This window comes from Notechis scutatus, chromosome 1 (assembly GCF_049901735.1).
Source record: "Notechis scutatus isolate UNSWTSFEM ecotype Mainland chromosome 1, rNotScu1.2, whole genome shotgun sequence".
NCBI lineage: Eukaryota > Metazoa > Chordata > Lepidosauria > Squamata > Elapidae > Notechis > Notechis scutatus.
This window is the reverse complement of record NC_142009.1, coordinates 210,924,831-210,943,546: the sequence shown is the minus strand read 5'-3', so window position 1 is coordinate 210,943,546 and position 18,716 is coordinate 210,924,831. Positions and strand designations below refer to the sequence as shown.

Below are 18,716 nucleotides of genomic sequence, written 5' to 3'. Positions count from 1 at the left end.
GTTTATATATATATCACCTGCAAACAAGATATAAATGGTTTGCTTGGTTGACTAGGTTTGCAGATTGCATTCAGTCACAGTGTGGTTTGTTTGGTACTGGTAGTGTGTTTTGTATGGCTTATTCAATAAGCTAGAGTTAATCAAACCATGGCTGAACACATAGAATAATCCAAGGCATTTTCTCACTTTGCTGCTCCTTTAGTGCTTTCCATGCTCTATGGCAATGGCAGTAGAGACTTTCACTTAGTTCGATATTGCAACTACAACCTAAAGAGAAATATTCAAGAGTATTGGGTTATATCATTCTTTTCTTCAAGTGGTAGAATCACGAAGCAACAGAGGTGGCATTTTCAGGCCATAATTTATATGATTGTGTGTGTCCTGAAAACATTTAGAAGATGAAGGTTTGCTTTAAGGCAGGCGTGGGCATGCTGGCTCAGGAATTCTAGGGTAGAAGTCCACAGGTTGTAAAGCAATAGCAATAGCATTTAGACTTATATACCACTTGATATGGCTCTACAGCCCTCTTTAAACGGTTTACAATGTCAACCTCTTGTCCCCAACAAATTACTGACCTTGGAAGTATGGAAAGCTGAGTCAACCTTGAGCCAGTCAGGATCGAACTGCTGGCTAATTCTGCAGGCCGAATTAGCCTGCTGCATTGTAACCACTGTGCCACCATACTTGCCCATGCCTGGTTTAAAGTGAAGGTAAAACCTTCAAATTGAGCTGGGCTTTGGTGATTTCACATCCTTCTCCCCATTTGGTTTTCTCAGGGACTATATAGAAATAGCTTTCTACTGCATTTACTCTAAGGTTTTTCAGCTTTCTAGTGTCACCTAAAGACCTGCGTTTTTCAGGTGAGTTCCCATTCAAGGAGTAGCCAGGTAATCAGTCGCCTGGTTCATTTTTCAAGATGAGCAAAGTTCATCTTGATGCTGCCACCAGCTAGACTAGGCTTGCTTTATTAAGAATGGTGATTGCAGGATGTTAAATAGGCCATACTTCTGCCAGCTGGGATAGTAACCTGTAACTCAAAGAACGGCACTTTAAATTCAGACCACATGAGCAGTGGGTATAAGCTACTCCTACAAGATTGCTGTTCAATGACCAAAATCAAATATGAAAAAAGTTGATGATGAACCAATGTCTGTATTAATAAAGTGCCACACCTATCACTGTTAATTTCCCAGAATCTCATTCTTAATTCCCCTTCCCTTCCTACCATTACCCAGCTTTAAAAGCCAAATACTGTACATAAGGCTGTCCATTGCATAAACTGAAAAGGCCACCATTAATTTTATTTTGTGTCTAATGTACCAAATAGCATCCTGAAATGTTGTTAAAATGTAATTTTCTGAATTGAGTAAAGGTAATGTAATTTTATTGATGAAACTATCCTATTCTGATGCCTATAATAACAAAAGTAGGAAAACTCAAGCTATATTCCGAGGACTTATATGGCTCCATTGATTCACAGTTACCCCCCAAAAAGTTGGATATATAATAATAATGTGTTATAGAACACAACTTGGCCCACTGTCAGATCTTTTCAGGTATATGATATGCTCATTTATAGTTTTCCTTCACTGAGAATCACAAGAGTTTTCTCTACAACATATATGTCAATATTTTTATAAATGCTCAATGATCATTGCTAAGACGTTCCCAATCACACTCAGAATGCAGCCTTATCCTATACATCGCTACACCATCCTTTTCTAACTATTGATGTTGATCGTAGTCTCAATTCTCCTGAAGTTTGCACAACATTGATGAATGCTATCAAAGTCATAAGGAAAATCTATGTGGGTAATTAATCAAACTTTATTATAGGTTGAATTCTAATTAACAGTTTGCTGGACAATATAGCAACCTATCATTCAACTACAATCAAAGATCTGTATGATTAAGGTTCACTGCAGAAGATGAAAAATAATTTGGAATTGTGATCAGATGATAAATAATTTGTGTTGATTCTTGATGGAAACATACCCTTGGTATGTTTTTTTTATACCAAAGGAATGGGTTTTTTCTCCCTAAAAAGCTAGAATTGAAAGGAGAAATAAGGCAAGCTATAATATTCCTCTGCATGTATTCAGAAGTAAATCCCACTGATTCAAAGAAAGAGGATACAGTATATAGTTGCAAACTTAGAATAGGTTAGCTATAGACTCAATGAAATTTATCTTTGGATTCTACAGAGGGCTGAAATTTAATATCCAGACTGAAAATGATCCAGGTTATTTATTCATTTCTACACCAGACTGAATGTTCCCCCTCCAGAGACTCCCAAGGATTTTTGAATATTCAAGTGACATCAGTTCATATTATAACAGAAAAAGAGTTCAATGGTTTTGATCAGTACATCTCTGGAAAATGTCATGTCAGAATGCCTCTGGTTGAAGAACATTAGACTATGAAAGCAGCTTTGTCAGATCAGGCCTAGGGGTGAGTACATTGCCATTCCATTTTATAGCAGTCATTAAATTGCATCTAGATTCTAGAAAGCCCTCAAACAAGAAATCAAATCCATTTTTGCCTCCATGTATCTTAGTTTGTATAACATAACTAATATGCCTTCCTCTTCCTATTTTCTATTTCTAATTCCCTATTTTCCCCACAACAGCAACAACACGGTGAGGTGAGCTGAAAGAGACTGACTGACCCAAGATCACATGGCTTGCTTTCGTAGCTAAGGCAGAACTAAAATTCATTCACTCTCTAGTCTGATGCCTTAACACAGGGGTGGGCAAACTACGGCCCGCGGGCCACATCCGACCTGTTGGTCTGTCTAATCCGGCCCGCCTCTGAAAAAAATCGCTGGGCGTGGTGTATTGCCCTGTGCCGCATGGCCCCCAAAGCTGCAAAACAGCGCGGAGCGCTCTCGGGGTAGGAAAGAAAAGAAGAGAGGCACACAATGCCAGCGCCCGCCCGGCCGATGCCTCTGCCGAAGGCGGCGGGAGCAGCAGACGGGAGAGCCAGCGGCAAAGTTATCTAACTTGCCTCTCCATCCCTGGCCGGCGTGCGTCTCCCGCGCGAGGCACTTTCCCGGGTGCGAGGAGGAACAAGCTCCAACTATTATTTGTGGGTCCTCTCCCCGCGCTTCCTTCCCCCACCCCTCCCCTCCCGCCCAATATGGCAAAGGTTCAGGTGAACAACGTCGTGGTGCTGAACAACCCTTCACCTTTCTACAACCCCTTCCAGTTCGAAATCACCTTCAAGTGCATAGAGCAGGGGTCCCCAACCACTGGGCCCCGGACCAGTACCGGTCCGTGGATCACTTTGTACCGGGCCGCAAAGAAATAAAAATAAAAAATAAAATAAAAATGGCGGCTTTCTTCGCCTTCGGTGAATGCTGCTGGGATCAGGGATCAAGAACACAAAGGAGAGGAGGGGAGGGAGGAAGCAACCAAAGCCTATCCTGCTCTCCGGCTCAGCAGCTTCGGTTTCCTCCCGCCTCGTTCCTCTCTCAGTCGCTCTCTCGCTCCTCCACCAGCCCAGGAAGAAACTGCTTCAAAGAAGCCGGCAGGGTGGCTTCCTGTCAGTGCAGCTTCTCCGAAGCGCCCGTTCACCCCCACCCAGCCACCCGTGGTTTAATCCAGTGCTCCGTTCTGCCTGCCTGCCTGCCTGCCTTAGTTTCTGGTTGTTTCGGAGCAGCTTTGGCTGAGAATAATAACTATTCGCCTCTTTTTCTCAGCCGAAGCTGCTCCGAAACAACCAGAAACGAAGGCAGGCAGGCAGGCAGGCAGAATGGAGCACTGGATTGAACTGCGGGCGGCTGTGTGGGGGTGAATGGGCGCTTCGGAGGAGCTGCGCCGACAGGAAGCCACCCTGCCGGCTTCTTTGAAGCAGTTTCTTCCTGGGCCGGTGGAGGAGCGAGAGAGCGACTGAGAGAAGAACGAGGCAGACACCCGAGGGATGAGCGGGAAGGGTTCCGCCCGGCAGGCGGGTGGGCTGCTTGGAGGAGGCGACCCGGCGGCGCTCCGGGTTTCCCCTCCGCTGCGCGGCTCGGGGCCAGGCGCGAGTGCCCGAGAGGAAAAAGCAAGCCACAAGTTGCTGGGAAGTTGCTCGGGTGCTGGGAGCCGCCCTCGTGGTGAGCGGCTCGTTGGGCTCATACGCGAGGAGGGCTTTTAAAGTGCCGCCCGAGCAAGACCGCCGAGCCGGGAAACGGGACACCAAGGCAGGGCAAGGCTCCACCAGCAGCGGCCTAGCTTTAGGTGGGCTTGGATGCCCCTGAGCACGGTTTGCTGTTTGTTCTCTCCTGGGACTCGCGTTTGGAAAGCATGGAAAGTAGTAGCAGGAGGAGCGGTGTCATGGTGTTATTTTTATTATATATATATATATATATATATATATATATATATATATATATATATATATATATATATATATATATATATATATATAATATTCTTATATATAATTTGCTATTTTATAATGGGCCCTTTATAATGGCCTTTTATAAAATTGGTTCAGCCCTCGAACGCAGATCTGATTTTCCATGTGGCCCCCGACAGAAATTAATTGCCCACCCCTGCCTTAACCAGTACATCAAACTAAATCTAGTTTAAAACATCCTTAACTGTGCTGGGTTAATATTATGTTTCTCCATTATTCCCACAGTCTTCAAAGAAGAAGTATATGATTAATTAGCTTTTTTCCTCCATTACAAGGAATGGGATGGGACTGGAACTGGGACTGAGACCAGAAGTGGGAATGATGACAGCAACTCTCATACCGATATGAGTCCCTGGCAGCTCAAGGATGAGTGGAAAGCATTTCAGCTCAGCAGTGTGGACAAGTTCTTGGATGCTGTTAATGGCAGGGGTCCAGTTTGGGAGATAGGAAAGGCAGAAGAGAAAATGCTTGAAGGATCAGAAGGAATGTCTTTCTAATATCTTCTGCTTTCCAACATCTATCACATATCATTGATGTTTTATCTGTCTAATAAGAGGCCACATCTGGCTAGGTAACTAATAGATGGACGTTGTCTGTTTCCTACTATAAAATTGAATTCCTGTATTACTTTTTCCTTGTTTCACACTTGATTTGCAGTCTATGCAAATAGTTTTACAAGTACTAAGTCCCTCTCTTCTGCAACTACATCAGAAGCAATAGTGTCTTAAGTGCAGAGGGGAGAAAGCTAAGTAGGCAATTATATGTGCATTTTATAGCCATTGTGCTTGCAAATACATAAACTATGCTAACACTTAGCAAATACAATGAGAAGGAAATTGTGAATCCGATAACAATCGCTGTAAACAAATTGAAGTGCCATGTTCATTATCCATATAGCCGTCCATGCCAGGAGCAGTGTTGCCAGGTGAAGAGCGGAAACCAAATCATGCAGAAAACCATTTCATCAGAACATAAAGACAATTATAACATCTGTTAATCTTTTGTGCCAGATGTAATTAGGTTCTATGGAGAAGTCACCCCTTAAGGATGATTCCTTTAGCATCTGTTCAAAGGACAAACAATTGTGGGTGGGTAATAAATGACCCTTTACAAGCAAGCAGTAAAATGTGCATAGCGTGAAGTATAAACAGATCACTTTCAGAAAAAGCCAGAGTTTGGGCTTAACTTTTTACCGAAAAGTCCTGGAGTACCAACATAACCACTATGTACATAGTTCACATTTGTTAAAAGAACATGAATTATAGAAAGCTAATGCTTTCTTTGTCCTTCATTGTTTACTGTCAACACAGGCTTCTAGTCTAAAAAGTTCAGTTAATCATTTTATCACTTTTTTTTCCCCAAACATGCCTGTCTGTACAGGTAGTCCTTGACTTATGACCACAATTGAGCCCAAATTTTTTGTTGCCAAGCAAGACTACTGTTAAGTGAGTTTTGCCCCATTTTCTAACCTTTCTTGCCACAGTTGTTAAGTGAATCTGGCTTCCCCATTGACTTTGCTTCTCAGAAGGTCACAAAAGGTGTCACGTGACCCTGGGGGACTGCAACCGTCATAAATATGAACCCGTTACGAAGTATCTGAATTTTGATCCCATGACAAGGGGATGCTACAATGGTTGTAAGTGTGAAAATCAGTCATAAGTCACTTTTTTTAGAGCCATTGTCACTATACGAATGGTTTTACACTGAGGAATTACCTGTGTAGTATTTACTGACTGACTGTTGAAGCAGTTACTCACAGATAGATTATACCTGGGAATTCCTTTACTGGTTTCTTTTTTAAAATCCCTGAGATTACAGTTTTTATTCTAATTCAGTTCAGTCAGAAATGAAAACATTTCCACATTAAGTACAAATAATACCAGTTTCTTATTTTTTAAAAAAAAAAAAAAATCAAAGCCATCAAATAACCTGTATAAATCCTATCCTTTAAAATGCGTTTAAAGGTAAATATTTATTTAAATTACCTATTGCCATATTATTCAGCTTAACATGGCCCTCTGCTGGCAATAGTCACCTCCAAATTTTACCAGCAACAGTGTGTTTTGAAAGATTTAGTGTGAGCAGATTTACTCCAGGACAAGAAGCAAACTTGTTTAAAAGAATGAGTTATTTTTCAAACAACAACACCACCATACCAGTCTTGTGATGAATATGGAAAGTTGCCTGCTTATCATGAAACAAATGCTGAATGGCCAAACTGCAATCTACAATGTACAATTTCAGAGCTATCTCACAATTTAGAGATCCTGTCTTTGAAAAGACGCTCTTGTTTTTTATGCATGTGATGGCATGGGCATGGGATAAGTAGCAGGAAGTCTATTTTTTTTAAAAAAACAGTTCAACTATCTTATAGAATAACAGAATTGGTCTTCTAGTCCAACCCCCTGCTCTAGCCAGAGACCCTATACCATTTCACAAAGATGGCTGTCCAATCTCTTCTTGAAAACCTCCAGTGATGGAGCACCCACAACTTCTGGAATCAAGCCATTCCACTGGTTAATTGTTCTCACTGTCAGGAAATTTCTCCCTAGTTCTAGGTTGCTTCTCTCCTTGATTAGTTTCCATCCATTCCTTCTTGTCCTGCCTCCAAGTACATTGGAGAATAGCTTGACTCCCTCTTCTTTGTGGCAACCCTTCAGATATTGTAACACTGCTATCATGTCACCCTTAGTCCTTCTTTTCATTAATCTAGACATACTTAATTCCTTTTCTTATATATATTAGGGCATCAAACCCAAAAGACCAAATACCTTCATTTAAAAAGAACAAGCAGTTGTCTATTTGTAGCATTTTCAATGTGCAACCTTTAAATACACATAAGGATTTTCCATGGCACGGAAACCCTTTTGATTCTCTTTAGAAACAAAGGAGCTCTTGTAGACCATTTGTCTGAAGCCATCCACCTCCAGCAGATCTCCAATCATCTTCAGCCTCTGCTTGGAAAGCTCAAGCATTGGAGGAAATCACTGTTCATCGGGGAACCGCATCCCTTATCAAAATGTCTTGAATCTCTCCAGGCTCCTCCCAAACAAGTTAAAGTTGTATTCTGGAGACTGAATTTAGGGGTGGAAAGCAAAGGATTTAAATGAGCCAGTTATGATTCCTTCTCCCTTTCTATTAGGGTCCCTTCCAAATACTAAAAATGGACCAAAATTGGCCCGAGGAAGGAAAGAAGGTGGAAATGTGAGTGGAAGGACTACAGAAGCCTTCCAATCCAAATTGAAACAAAACAAAAAAAGTGCCACCAAAGCTTTGTCCTTTTACTGAACGGCTTTTTGATGGCTTAGTCTCAAAATGCCAAATGGGTATTGTGGCTTGGACACAAGTTGCCATCTCTGAGCTGTATTACTGTTAAGGAAGGACCAGGAATATTTTTATATCATAGCTTCAAGTACTAAATTAAGCAAAAAAAATTTCCCTTTTGAATATAGTGATTAAGATTAAATCATGTTCTGGTAAATTAAGTTCCAGTAAATCCTATTAAATCACAATTATGACATCCAAACCAGCTCCACAAGAAGAAAAATATGATACAACAGTAGTATAACTGTAGCCAACACAATAGTCATGCAAAGCTCGTGAAAGATGCCCATGAATATGACTGTGTGAAATGCATACACACTTTCTTTAAAATATACAAAACCAAAAGTTTCTTAATAAAGGAGAGTTTATTATTCTGATTTATTTCCACCTTATTCAGAGCAGCCAGTCCTAATAGTGCCTTATTTTCCATTTGTGATTATTATTATTTTTCTTTTTAAAGATAGGTAGATTATCTGCCCATGTTCCCATTTTGCATTTTCAAAGGAAAAGAAAAAAGAAAGGCAGAGGAAGGGGCAAGAAAAAGGAGGAGGAGGAGAGGGAACTGTTGAATTTAACAATTGAGATAAGGCTGGAGCCTTATAATCAATTAGCACTGTCAAAGAAAATAATTTGCGACACAAATTTCCAGCTGCACAGATCTATTATGCATTCAGGCCATCCAGACCTCATCTGAGTCTGAGAAAACAAACTGGATCTTTCAGTGGCAATTCTATCAAAACACAAGGCTCAACAAAAACATTGGTTCTATAAATGTCCATCTTTCCGCAGCATAATATTTACCGGCTGTTTTATTAACTAGGCTGCCTTGGCATTGAATTTGCATTGTTCACAGTGCAATAAGCAATTCCCACCACAGCGTTCAGCACCGTCTGTCACACTACATGTCTTACTGGAGTTTGATACCTTAGTGCCAGTCAAAAGTAATCACCATGGCAAGAGGTTTTAAAGAACAGTCATATGCCTCAGTTTTTTCATCATTGAAACCCCCCAAAAATTGGCCACTGAAAGTGTTTATTTTTATTTATTTACATGTAAAATTTATACAGCTGCTTCAGAGTGACTCTGGATGGCTTACAACTTGGTAGATAGGTAGGTAGGTAGGTAGGTGGATAGATAGATATAGATGGATAGATAGATAGATAGATAGATAGATAGATAGATAGATAGATAGATAGATAGATAGATAGATAGATAATTTAAAAACTCATTATTAAATTTTTTTTAAAAGCCATAAAGGAGACGTTAACAGCAACAATGGGGCCACCACATGATCTCATTGGTCCCTTGGGATCCCCCAGACCTAATAACATAGACAGATTTTGAGGGACTTCTGGAAAACAAAGAGGGACAGTGCTAACCTTACTTCACTGGGAGCACCATGGTAGAAAAGACTCACCTCCTGGGACCTGCCAAATATGGTTCTCTAACTTACAGGACTTGCAGGATGCAAGACCTGTTGGATCTAGTGGGATAGGCAGATGTAATTGAAGGGAGGTGGCCCCTCAGGGAAACCATCCCAATGCCAGGAAAGACTTTAAAGGTCAAAAACAACACCTAGAATTGGACTTGGAAGCAAGCTTGGCTACCAGTGCACCTCAGAGAGCAGAAATGTAATGTGCTGTTTTGTTCTAGAAGTACATGTAACTGCCTAGACTACTGCATTTTGCACCAGCTATGGGCAGTCCCCTATAAAGTACGTTACAGTAATCCAATCAGGGAGGTGGCTGGGACATGATTGACTGTGGGCAGAACTCCCCCGATCTGGGAATGGGCACAAGTGGACATGACACAAAACTATTCAAAGGCTCTCCTAGCCACCTGCTCTTTGAGCTGGAGTCATGGGCTCAGGAAGACTTTCTGATTTTGCATGGAAACTATCTGGGTCATCTAGCATCAACGATAACACAGTCCTAGAACCAGCAGGTCCCAACACATAGAACTTCTCAGTTCAGCTGAAGCCTGTTGTTTCCCACTCAGATCCTCACAGGAACAAGATGCTCATGGCATTGCTTAATTCAGACATACAGTATGTAGTTAGTATGCTGATGATATCGTGACAGATAAGCTCGGCCAGAGGCCTCTTGCAGTTGTTGAATAGGAGCAAAGAGAACACCAAACCCTCATTTCTACCATAGTTGATTTTAAATTCAGAGATATTTTCTTAGATGTAATATCAATTTATCACACTCTGTTGGCTCTAATTTATATAATGAACCATTCTGCTTTAAACCCAGTGAATTTCGAATCAGGAGCCATGGTGGCACAGTGATTAGAATGCAGTCTTGCAGGCAAACTCTGCCCACAGTCTGGAGTTCGATCCTGACAGGACTCCAGGTTGACTCAGCCTTCCATCCTTCTGAGATTGGTAAAATGAGGACGCAGGTTGTTGAGGGCAATAAGCTGACATTGTAAACCACTGAGAGAGGGCTGTAAATCACTATGAAGCGGTATATAAGTCCAAGTGATATTGCTATTGCTATTATGGACTGAACATGGCTTTGTTCATTTCAAAATGTACATAAGCATGAGAGTAGGTGAATGGTTAACTATTACCAGGAGAATGAAGATCATCCACTAATTGATATGTTAGCCAAGTAGAGTATTTGGCAATAGAAAATAAATTACAGCTGAGGTTTTCCCCTTATTCACATTGATGAGAAAATAATCTCAATCAATAGTCAAATAGGATGAGGCCTCTTAACATTGCCATACACCACTATGTTATCAGTTGAATTAAGCTTTAGAAGGGAATGAGGTATAAGTACTACAAATCCAATAATTTAAGTCTTTTGACTTCAATCTAAACCTGTCTTGACAATGTAAAACCGATACAGTTGCAATTTTTTCCCTCTGCTTTTCAAGAATTTGTCTTTGTCATTCTCCAAACTTTGTCATTCGCCCTTTACCTTCTCCTTGGCTGTGTCAGTTTCCAACTAGGTATCTGTCTTGCATCCTTAAATCATAATTCCTTTTCCCATTTCTCTCAGAGAATAGGAACCAGCAAGATTTCTTCCCCTCTTTTCTTACAGTCTGCTTCACATATTACACTGTCTGACTTATATATTACATTGATCTATGGTTTGCTTAACCGTTGAGTAAGTCACAAATGACTTATTTGTGGCTTCACTAAGCCACAAACCATGCTTTACAAACTTACTTCATACACTGAAGTAAGCCGCAAACAAGCAACTCCCATTATAGCTTAATTCTATCTCCCTGGCTCTGTTTTTGTTACAGGTTAAGGCACTTGTATGCAAATACTGTGGGCCACTTCAAAGAAGTTTTGGATTTTGGTGTTCTTATAACCTCAAGAGTGTTGTTGAAGAGCTGATTAATTTCTAGCTCTTGTAGTGCAATTAAAACTGCTCCAAAGGTAGGGTATTTTTGTCTTGTTTTGTTAGTTTCTTTTGTTTTGGGAAACTGTGGGTCCCTTTCAGCATTGGAAAAGACTTTTTTAACCTCTCTCCTTCCAGTTCTGGAACACCAGGCCTTTTCAAAAGAATGCATATTTGAAGGCTTTATACAGTAGTTCTGTCTTATAGCCAACAAAACAAATAGGGATCACATTGAGATGTAGTGTGTCAATATCATGCTTTATTTCATCACTGGAAAAGGAGACCAAAATGCTAAGCTCTTGAGTTTTTTTTCCTCTTCTTTTTATGTGGAGGTGGAGGTAAAGGTTGGGAGATGTCTTGGTGCAGATTCTGTTGGAGCTCAGTGCAACAATAACCTTTATTCTCTCTTCTCAGAATATTTAAATTAGCAGAAGTGAAGACTATCAAAGACTGCCTTCAGACTGCTTCCGAAGGTTTAAGAAATTCAGATAGTAGCAGCACGGAAGTGTACTTAGTATAATTTTACCTTCTCTGTTTTAATTTGATTTATTCAATTTAGACATTGCCCAGCTTCAACTGACTTTGGCCAGTGTACAATAAAACAAATAACATAAAAACAAAACACAATAATTATAAGAGAATACTAAGTCGCAAAAAAATGGCAATTTCACCAACACACAATGCAGCAAGGAACTTACCTAAGGCTTGGAAAAACATCTAGGTTTTTAAGACTTTCCAGAATGTCAGCAGGGTGGGCTCGCTTGGTATCAGGGGAAATCTCATTACAGAGACCAGATGCTGTGACAGAGAAAGATGATTCTAGGGTCTTGAAGATAATACTCTTTAACTGAAAAGACCCCAAGCTTGTCAACTCTATTGGATTGAGTCAATCCATGGAAGATAGGTGCCTCAAGTAATTAGGATCTATCCTTGTAGGGCTATATAGGTCATAACTAACACCTTGAATCACAGCCAGAATCATAACAGGAACCAGTGCAGATTGTAAAACAAGGTATCATATGTGCATACTGATGCATGCCCAGCCCTGCCCACCCTGCTGCATTCTGGACCAGTTGAAGCTTCTTATTCAATTTCTTTTTTATATTCACCTCTAATTATTCCTAAAAAAAACATTTCCGGTTTGAGTTCTATTTTTTAATTTGTTATTTTTTTTAGACAGATTCTAATTTTATTCCAATTTTTTTAAAATTTGGGGGCACAACCACCACATATGAAAGAAGATACCAGTTGTTGATTTACAGTTCCAACATGTTAGACTCAAATTTGGATATATCTTGGCCAATCTCGATGGTGCTAGATGCCAATGATAAAACATTTTGTAAAGATTTTCCCTATATGAGGCTGCCATTGTTAGTTTATAATTTCTCTTCCAAAATCTTTCCCAATCCACTAACTGAATGTTATATCCAAAAATTTTCATCCGTGCAATCATTGTCTCCTCCTCTTCTGTATCAAATTTTAGGAGATCGTTGTAAATTTTGGATATACATTTCTCTTCTGGTCCTAATAAAATTTTATCGAGCTGTTGGGGACTTAACTCTATACCAAATTCTTCCATATCTTTTTTGTATTTTGTTTGCACCTGCAAGTAGGGCCACCAGTCTAAGTTAATTCCTTCTTTCTTCCATTTTTTATTTGTTTTTAGGTTTCCCTGTTTATCCAATAGTTGGTTGAAGCTTGATAAGGTGACAAAGGCATAAATGACTGTCTGAAGGGCCTCCCAATCTAGGAAAGGGTGCAACCGGTGGACCAGATGAAGTCACACAAAGGCCTCCTTGACCACAGCTGCCTTCCTGCTCACCTAGGAGATGTGAGTCAGGAATACCACAGATTGTCCACCATTCTTTAATTGAGAAGTATGAAGCTCCATCCAAGGTCAGGTATGGAATATTCCTGAATCTAAATAGCTGCAACAACCGCAGCCACTCAGTCTTGATGGGATTGAGTCGAAGATTGTTCCTCTTCATTCAAACCTACATAGCTTTTACAGACTAGGATAGAACCTCAAGATCAAGGTCAAAAATTAGACGCTACTTTGGGAACCCTACTAATTCTTCCTTGGGTCCAAAATCAAATTTCTTTACTCACCCTGTGAACCATATTAATGTTTGCTTCTGTCTAATTTTGTTCCCAGAGGATTCTAACAAGGAGCATGCTGTATATTTTTCAGAATCACCAAATTTATATTCAAATTTATATACAATATTTCTGGACTGATACATTGGATGGACTTAACACTCTTTACATTTGCACACACAGTCAATGAGGAATATTCTCAGGATAAAAATATGGCAACGCTTATACATAGTATGATTTATTTTATAAACGTTAGAATAAAATTGTTAAATGTGTAGAGAAGATCTTCACCAAAACATTTAAGATAAATTCATGCTTACATTAAATATATGCTGAAGTGATTCAATATGTGTGTGTGTGTGTGTGTGTGTGTGTGTGTGCGTATGTGTATATGTATATATGTAATATAATAAAATAATCTTGAGATTGTTGCAGTCCATAAGAAATCAAGAAAGAATATTTAAAAATCTGGGGGGAAAGTGGGGGGGGGGAATCTAATATTCTGGGCAGCTTACAAGGAAGAGATGAACAAGTGGCTAGAAAAACAGCCATAAATATTTTTTTAAAAGTGTTACTATATGCAAAAGACTACTCTCTTGATTGGTAAAGTTCTTTATCATAATTATGATTAAGGACACCTTAATTATACATTAATAATTGCATTAGTATATTTGTTTAAATATACTGCTAGTTGTGATCCAAAACCCACCACAGCAATATCCACAGGGCTTGTAAACACCTTATTTTAAATCCTTATATCCTAAAAAATGACTTGGGCAATGTTTTTTGCAACCAAGAGCTACATTTCCCATTCATTAACTCTTCTTCCCAAGGGAAATCTAGGGATTTAAACTGGGTATGCTAAGCCTCACATAGATCTAATATAAATATTTGGTGTGGTGGGTTTTGTTTTGTTTTGTTTTGTTTTTGCTAAAATCAGATCACACTAGTGAAAATTGTGGGTTTGATGCTGAATTCCAGTGGTGTCATCTGAGACAGCTTTGTGGGAAAGTACAAATGGGAATGGGCCCCAGATTATCTAGCTTTGCCTTCAATCTTACAATCTTTCAATCTTACAAAGCCCCTAATTTTCTTCCTTACTTGGTTTGGGATTGTTTCCAATGAAATGAAAGAAACAGATAGAAATATTATTAAATAAATAAGGTGATGAGAACATTCTGAATAAATGTACAGGCATAGAATTTGTGGGTTGGGGAACAAAAAAAAAATTAAATAATGATCAAAGGAAACCCAAGGTGGAAATAAAATAAGAAGAAATGCAAAAATAATTCAACTCATCCCATTACAAAAGACTTGGATGATGTGGGTTGAATAAACCTATTCTATATTGAAGATGTAGGGGCTTGGTTTTCATGTGTACTTGTACTTTACCTACCCCTTCAGATCTGTGGATTCAGTGTCCTTAGAGTGAAAAGTGAATCAGGGAATGGAAAACATGCAAACAGTTTGTTCCCAAAGATTCATTAGAATTCTGAAAATAAAATGGTCAGGCAAAGCTAAAAGTATGAAAATGTTATGAAGAGAGAGTACAGAAAGAAGGTGAGGGGACACAAGAAGATATCTTGGTCAACTTCTCTACCTCTATGAGGTGGTAGGAGCAACAACCTCTTCTTGCAATAGGAAGAAGGAATGAAAAAGCATTGTCAACTATATTCTTCCACAAAATATCTATGGGGACTTTGATGATTAAAAATGCAATCCTATGGACGATCGTTCAGAAATATACCCATTAGGGTTAAAGCGGGTTTATCACCAGGAAAGTACATAGGGGATTGTATCCAAAAGCTCAAATTCTAGACAGATTTACAAAGGATTAAGTCCTATTAAATCCTATTATGTTCTTTTCCATGTCAACATGAGTAAGTAAGATTGCCCAGAGGGTGAGAAGGGACAGCATGGCAATTTCACATCATCTCTTTTTCTGCTTGCTCTTTAGTAAATATTTCATGCAGCTTTATTTGTAATTTTGGATTAATGTACTTCAAGCTTTCTGAAAATTTATGTTGCAGTAGCATGTAGCAATTGTGATTTGAAGTTGCTCCTTCTACTGTTAGATTCTTCAGTCATGTTCCATCCTATACACTATTGGTAACATCATCCAAACTTTCATGTTCAGTTGTTAATAAAGGACTTCAGTTTCACACGTTTTGATGCCCTGAAATTTTTCAAAACTTTTGTGCAGATCTGTATTTTTTCTAAATCTAGCAAAATAAATAATCCAATTTTGAAACACTTAACTAATATAATTTGAGCAATAATCCAAAAGTATAAAAAGTAGATGAATATTTTCAAATTCAACATTTAACTAGACAAAATATTGAGTATAGCATTAGCTTTAAAACTGTAGACAGATGAATCAATTACCCCCCAAAGAGGTAGAGCTTAACATATCCATAAAATTTGAAGTCAAAATCAAACTCATGCTCAGCTCTGACATTCCAGTTTTATGAGAAAATTCATAAAGCATATTGAACCACCTAACTATAATTCTGTCTAACAGTTGCCAGTTTGATAATTAACAGTAACCCCCCAGCTGCAAGACTGAAGCATAGTAAATAGAGTGACAAGAAAAGAATCAGAAACGTGAAAATAACAATAATAACAACAACAATAAACCCCTTACTTGCTGTTGCTCCATTAAAACTTGCTCCAGTACTAGAGAAATGAAAAACCTGTGGAAGTCTCAGGCAGTCCAGAATTCCTCTTGAGTGAATGCTGTGTTTATTTACCAAGCCTTAAAAATTTCTGGTGTGGAGTACTGAATGAGCTCTCAAGTTCATCATGAGCACAGTTGAAAGTCCTACTGTAAGTGCAGACATAAAAGTTTGCTGCCAGTTAGTTTTTCTGTGGCTCCGTACTTGTAAATACAAGCTCTGTGGACAAAGTCCCAAATGACATCACAAGCAGCTGCTTATTGTTGAGTCTTTATTAACTGGCTGTCAAAAAAAAGAAAGAAGGAACTGAGAGGGGTGGGGAGTAACCACTGTCTCTCTCCTGAAGTGCAAGCTGGGAGCATAGTAAGAATTTTGCTTATACATATGTAAATACTTGTGATTATCTCAACTATGCTTTCTTTAGGAGCATGAAGCCAAGTTTCCGTAAGAATCCTATCCTTGCCAGACCCCAAAGGAAAGGAATAAAAAAGACATGCAGCCAAATAAATAGATGCTTAGTAAATTAAACGCTGCACTTTTTTTTTTAGACCCTGCATGCTTTAAGCATGACTATGTCTATAAATATTATATAGAAGCATTATGGACTTAGCGCAGATTTAAAAATTATTTACTAAATCAAAATTTGATAGAGTACACTGGATCTTCCAGTAAAAGGGGAGGATAAACATTAGGGCCATGCACCGTGTATGTTGCAAAGATTTCAGTTCTTTCGTTATACAAATATTTGTAAATAGTTTGTAGGATTAATAGTTTCTCTCTAAACAGCATTGTCCATGAGGTATTTTGTAGCACAATAAACTGTAGCAAATATGTAAAAGAAGAGAAGAAATGAGGGTCTGTAATCCTTCATTCACAATGTAAATTGGAGTGGCATTACTACTAGGTCTTTTTTTCCCCCCAAGAGTAAAAAGGGAGGAGAATCCTTTGGAAATGACAAAGGCAGCTATTCAGCTTGTGGTAGCTGATAAAACAAAAGAAAATATTGACCTTTCACTCCTCCTGGGTCTTCAGACTGGCTGGCTGCTTTTGTGTAAAACAAGGACAACATCTTCTAGTCTTCAAGAACTTGATGTTTGCAGCCGTGCTTCACATTCTTGTCCCTAGGAATGTCTCCTCAAAGAAAAGCCTTAAGCTAAAGTCACACTAGATCTTCACTCATTTCCCAGAAGCTGGCCTTTTCAAGTGAAGTCTTAGATCACTGGAAGAGGAACATGATAGAAGTGCTACTGTGTACACTCTAATATCCTGTATTTTCTGTGCTGAGAATGTAAACATGGAGAAACTTCAGAGTAGGGAAAATTCCAAGCGGGCTTATAAAGGAAAAAAAAATGAAGAACTACAGGTTCAACAAACAAAGCGATAAAGAGGGCTTAAATATGAATTTAGATATTGATGCTTCTGGAGAACTGGTTTCAGAATTCTGACTTAGGTTCTTGGGGTTCTCTGAGTTTGGTTGTCCCTAAGGGGTTTCTTTCTCAAACCCCAAGACCCCAACAGTTTAATTCTGAGCTATTGAAATCCTAGTTTCCATATATCTCCAAATTATACTTTCTAAGTTCAAACTATGCTTTAAGAAACAAGACATTTTGCTTTGCAGTAGATACACAAGAGAACAAACACAAGAGAATTTCAGCCTCTAAGTCAGGATTGTCCAATCTTGATAACTTTAAGATCTACGGACTTCAAGTCCCAGAATTCCCCAGCCAGACATGTCTGGCTGGAGAATGTTGGCAGTTGAAGTTCGCAAGTCTTTAAGCCTTCATGTTCAGTCAAATATAATTCATTGAAGCAGCCCTGATATATCTGCAATATGTTTGGATTGTGAACTGTAAAACTGTACCAGGTGGAAGGTAACGTAGATGCATCCAATGACTTAGTATGCCTGATCATACTATCCATTGTAGTCCCGTTCTCCCATACATTATTTATTTAATATATCAAATCAAGAAAATGATCATCTCACTAACCAACAGTAACAACTGTAGTAACGGTTTTCTTCGGTTATTTGTAAATAGAATGAGATGGCATTTGCAAGGAAATTAGTTTTATCAAGACATCAAATGCCTCAAAAATCAGTGGACGCGTTTTCAAGTTATGCTTGAACATAAAATTTGATTGTACGACTCATTGATCATTTTAAGGGGATATGTTCACATTGATGGCAGATCTCACCAACATTACTTAAGTTTGGTTTCAGGGAAACATGAAGGGAAATTCAAGAGGAATTATTCATCTTTGTGAAGGTGTTTGGATTAAGAAACTGATTGTGCCTCATGGAGCAAATAGAAAAATTAAACAATATTCTTCTCATGCAAGTTGCATTGGGGGTGTATTCAAAAGATTCCCTTCAATTTGGCCTTCTTCCATTTTTCCCCCTTAGTAAAGGAAAATGCTTTGACACTTGGAAACAGCCAGGAGCAGCTATTAAAGCAGCTGCACGACCTGGAAAAAAGACATGGCTACTTTAGTCATCCAAAGAGACATGTGCCCTTACATGTTCCTATGCATTGTGAAGTATCTCATCTGAAGAATAGGTATAGCATTGTAAGTAATCTTCTACATATATATTAAAGATCTTTTCCAAATGTATAAATTATTTGTAATAAAGTAATGAACTGTACATAATTTTAAAAATCTTTTTATGCCCCTGTAATCCTTTTTTTTAATCAAGGTAGAGTCAGGACAACTGAATGTAGCTGAGTGTTTACTGGCCAGTTTCCCTTCCTGATGTCTATGCAGAATTCACTGCAGATATTTTCTCTTTGCACCCTGACAGAGAAACATCTGTCACTGCCTAGGATTGAACTCTCAATCTCTTGAGTGTGAGGTGAGCATCTTCACC

The 18,716-nt window shown here is 38.9% G+C and overlaps 1 protein-coding gene across 3 annotated transcripts in view; it reads right to left on the bottom strand.

The window, feature by feature from the left end:
- NCKAP5 (NCK associated protein 5) overlaps positions 1-18,716 on the bottom strand; it is a 711,275-nt gene that overhangs the window by 630,899 nt on the left and 61,660 nt on the right. The window contains exon 1 of one of the 3 annotated variants that reach the window (XM_087950138.1): positions 15,823-16,200. The exons of the other annotated variants lie outside the window; for them this stretch is intronic. The gene's annotated coding sequence lies outside the window, so the exon portion shown is untranslated. Of the gene's footprint in view, positions 1-15,822; positions 16,201-18,716 lie in introns of those variants that run through there. 3 annotated transcript variants of the gene reach the window in all.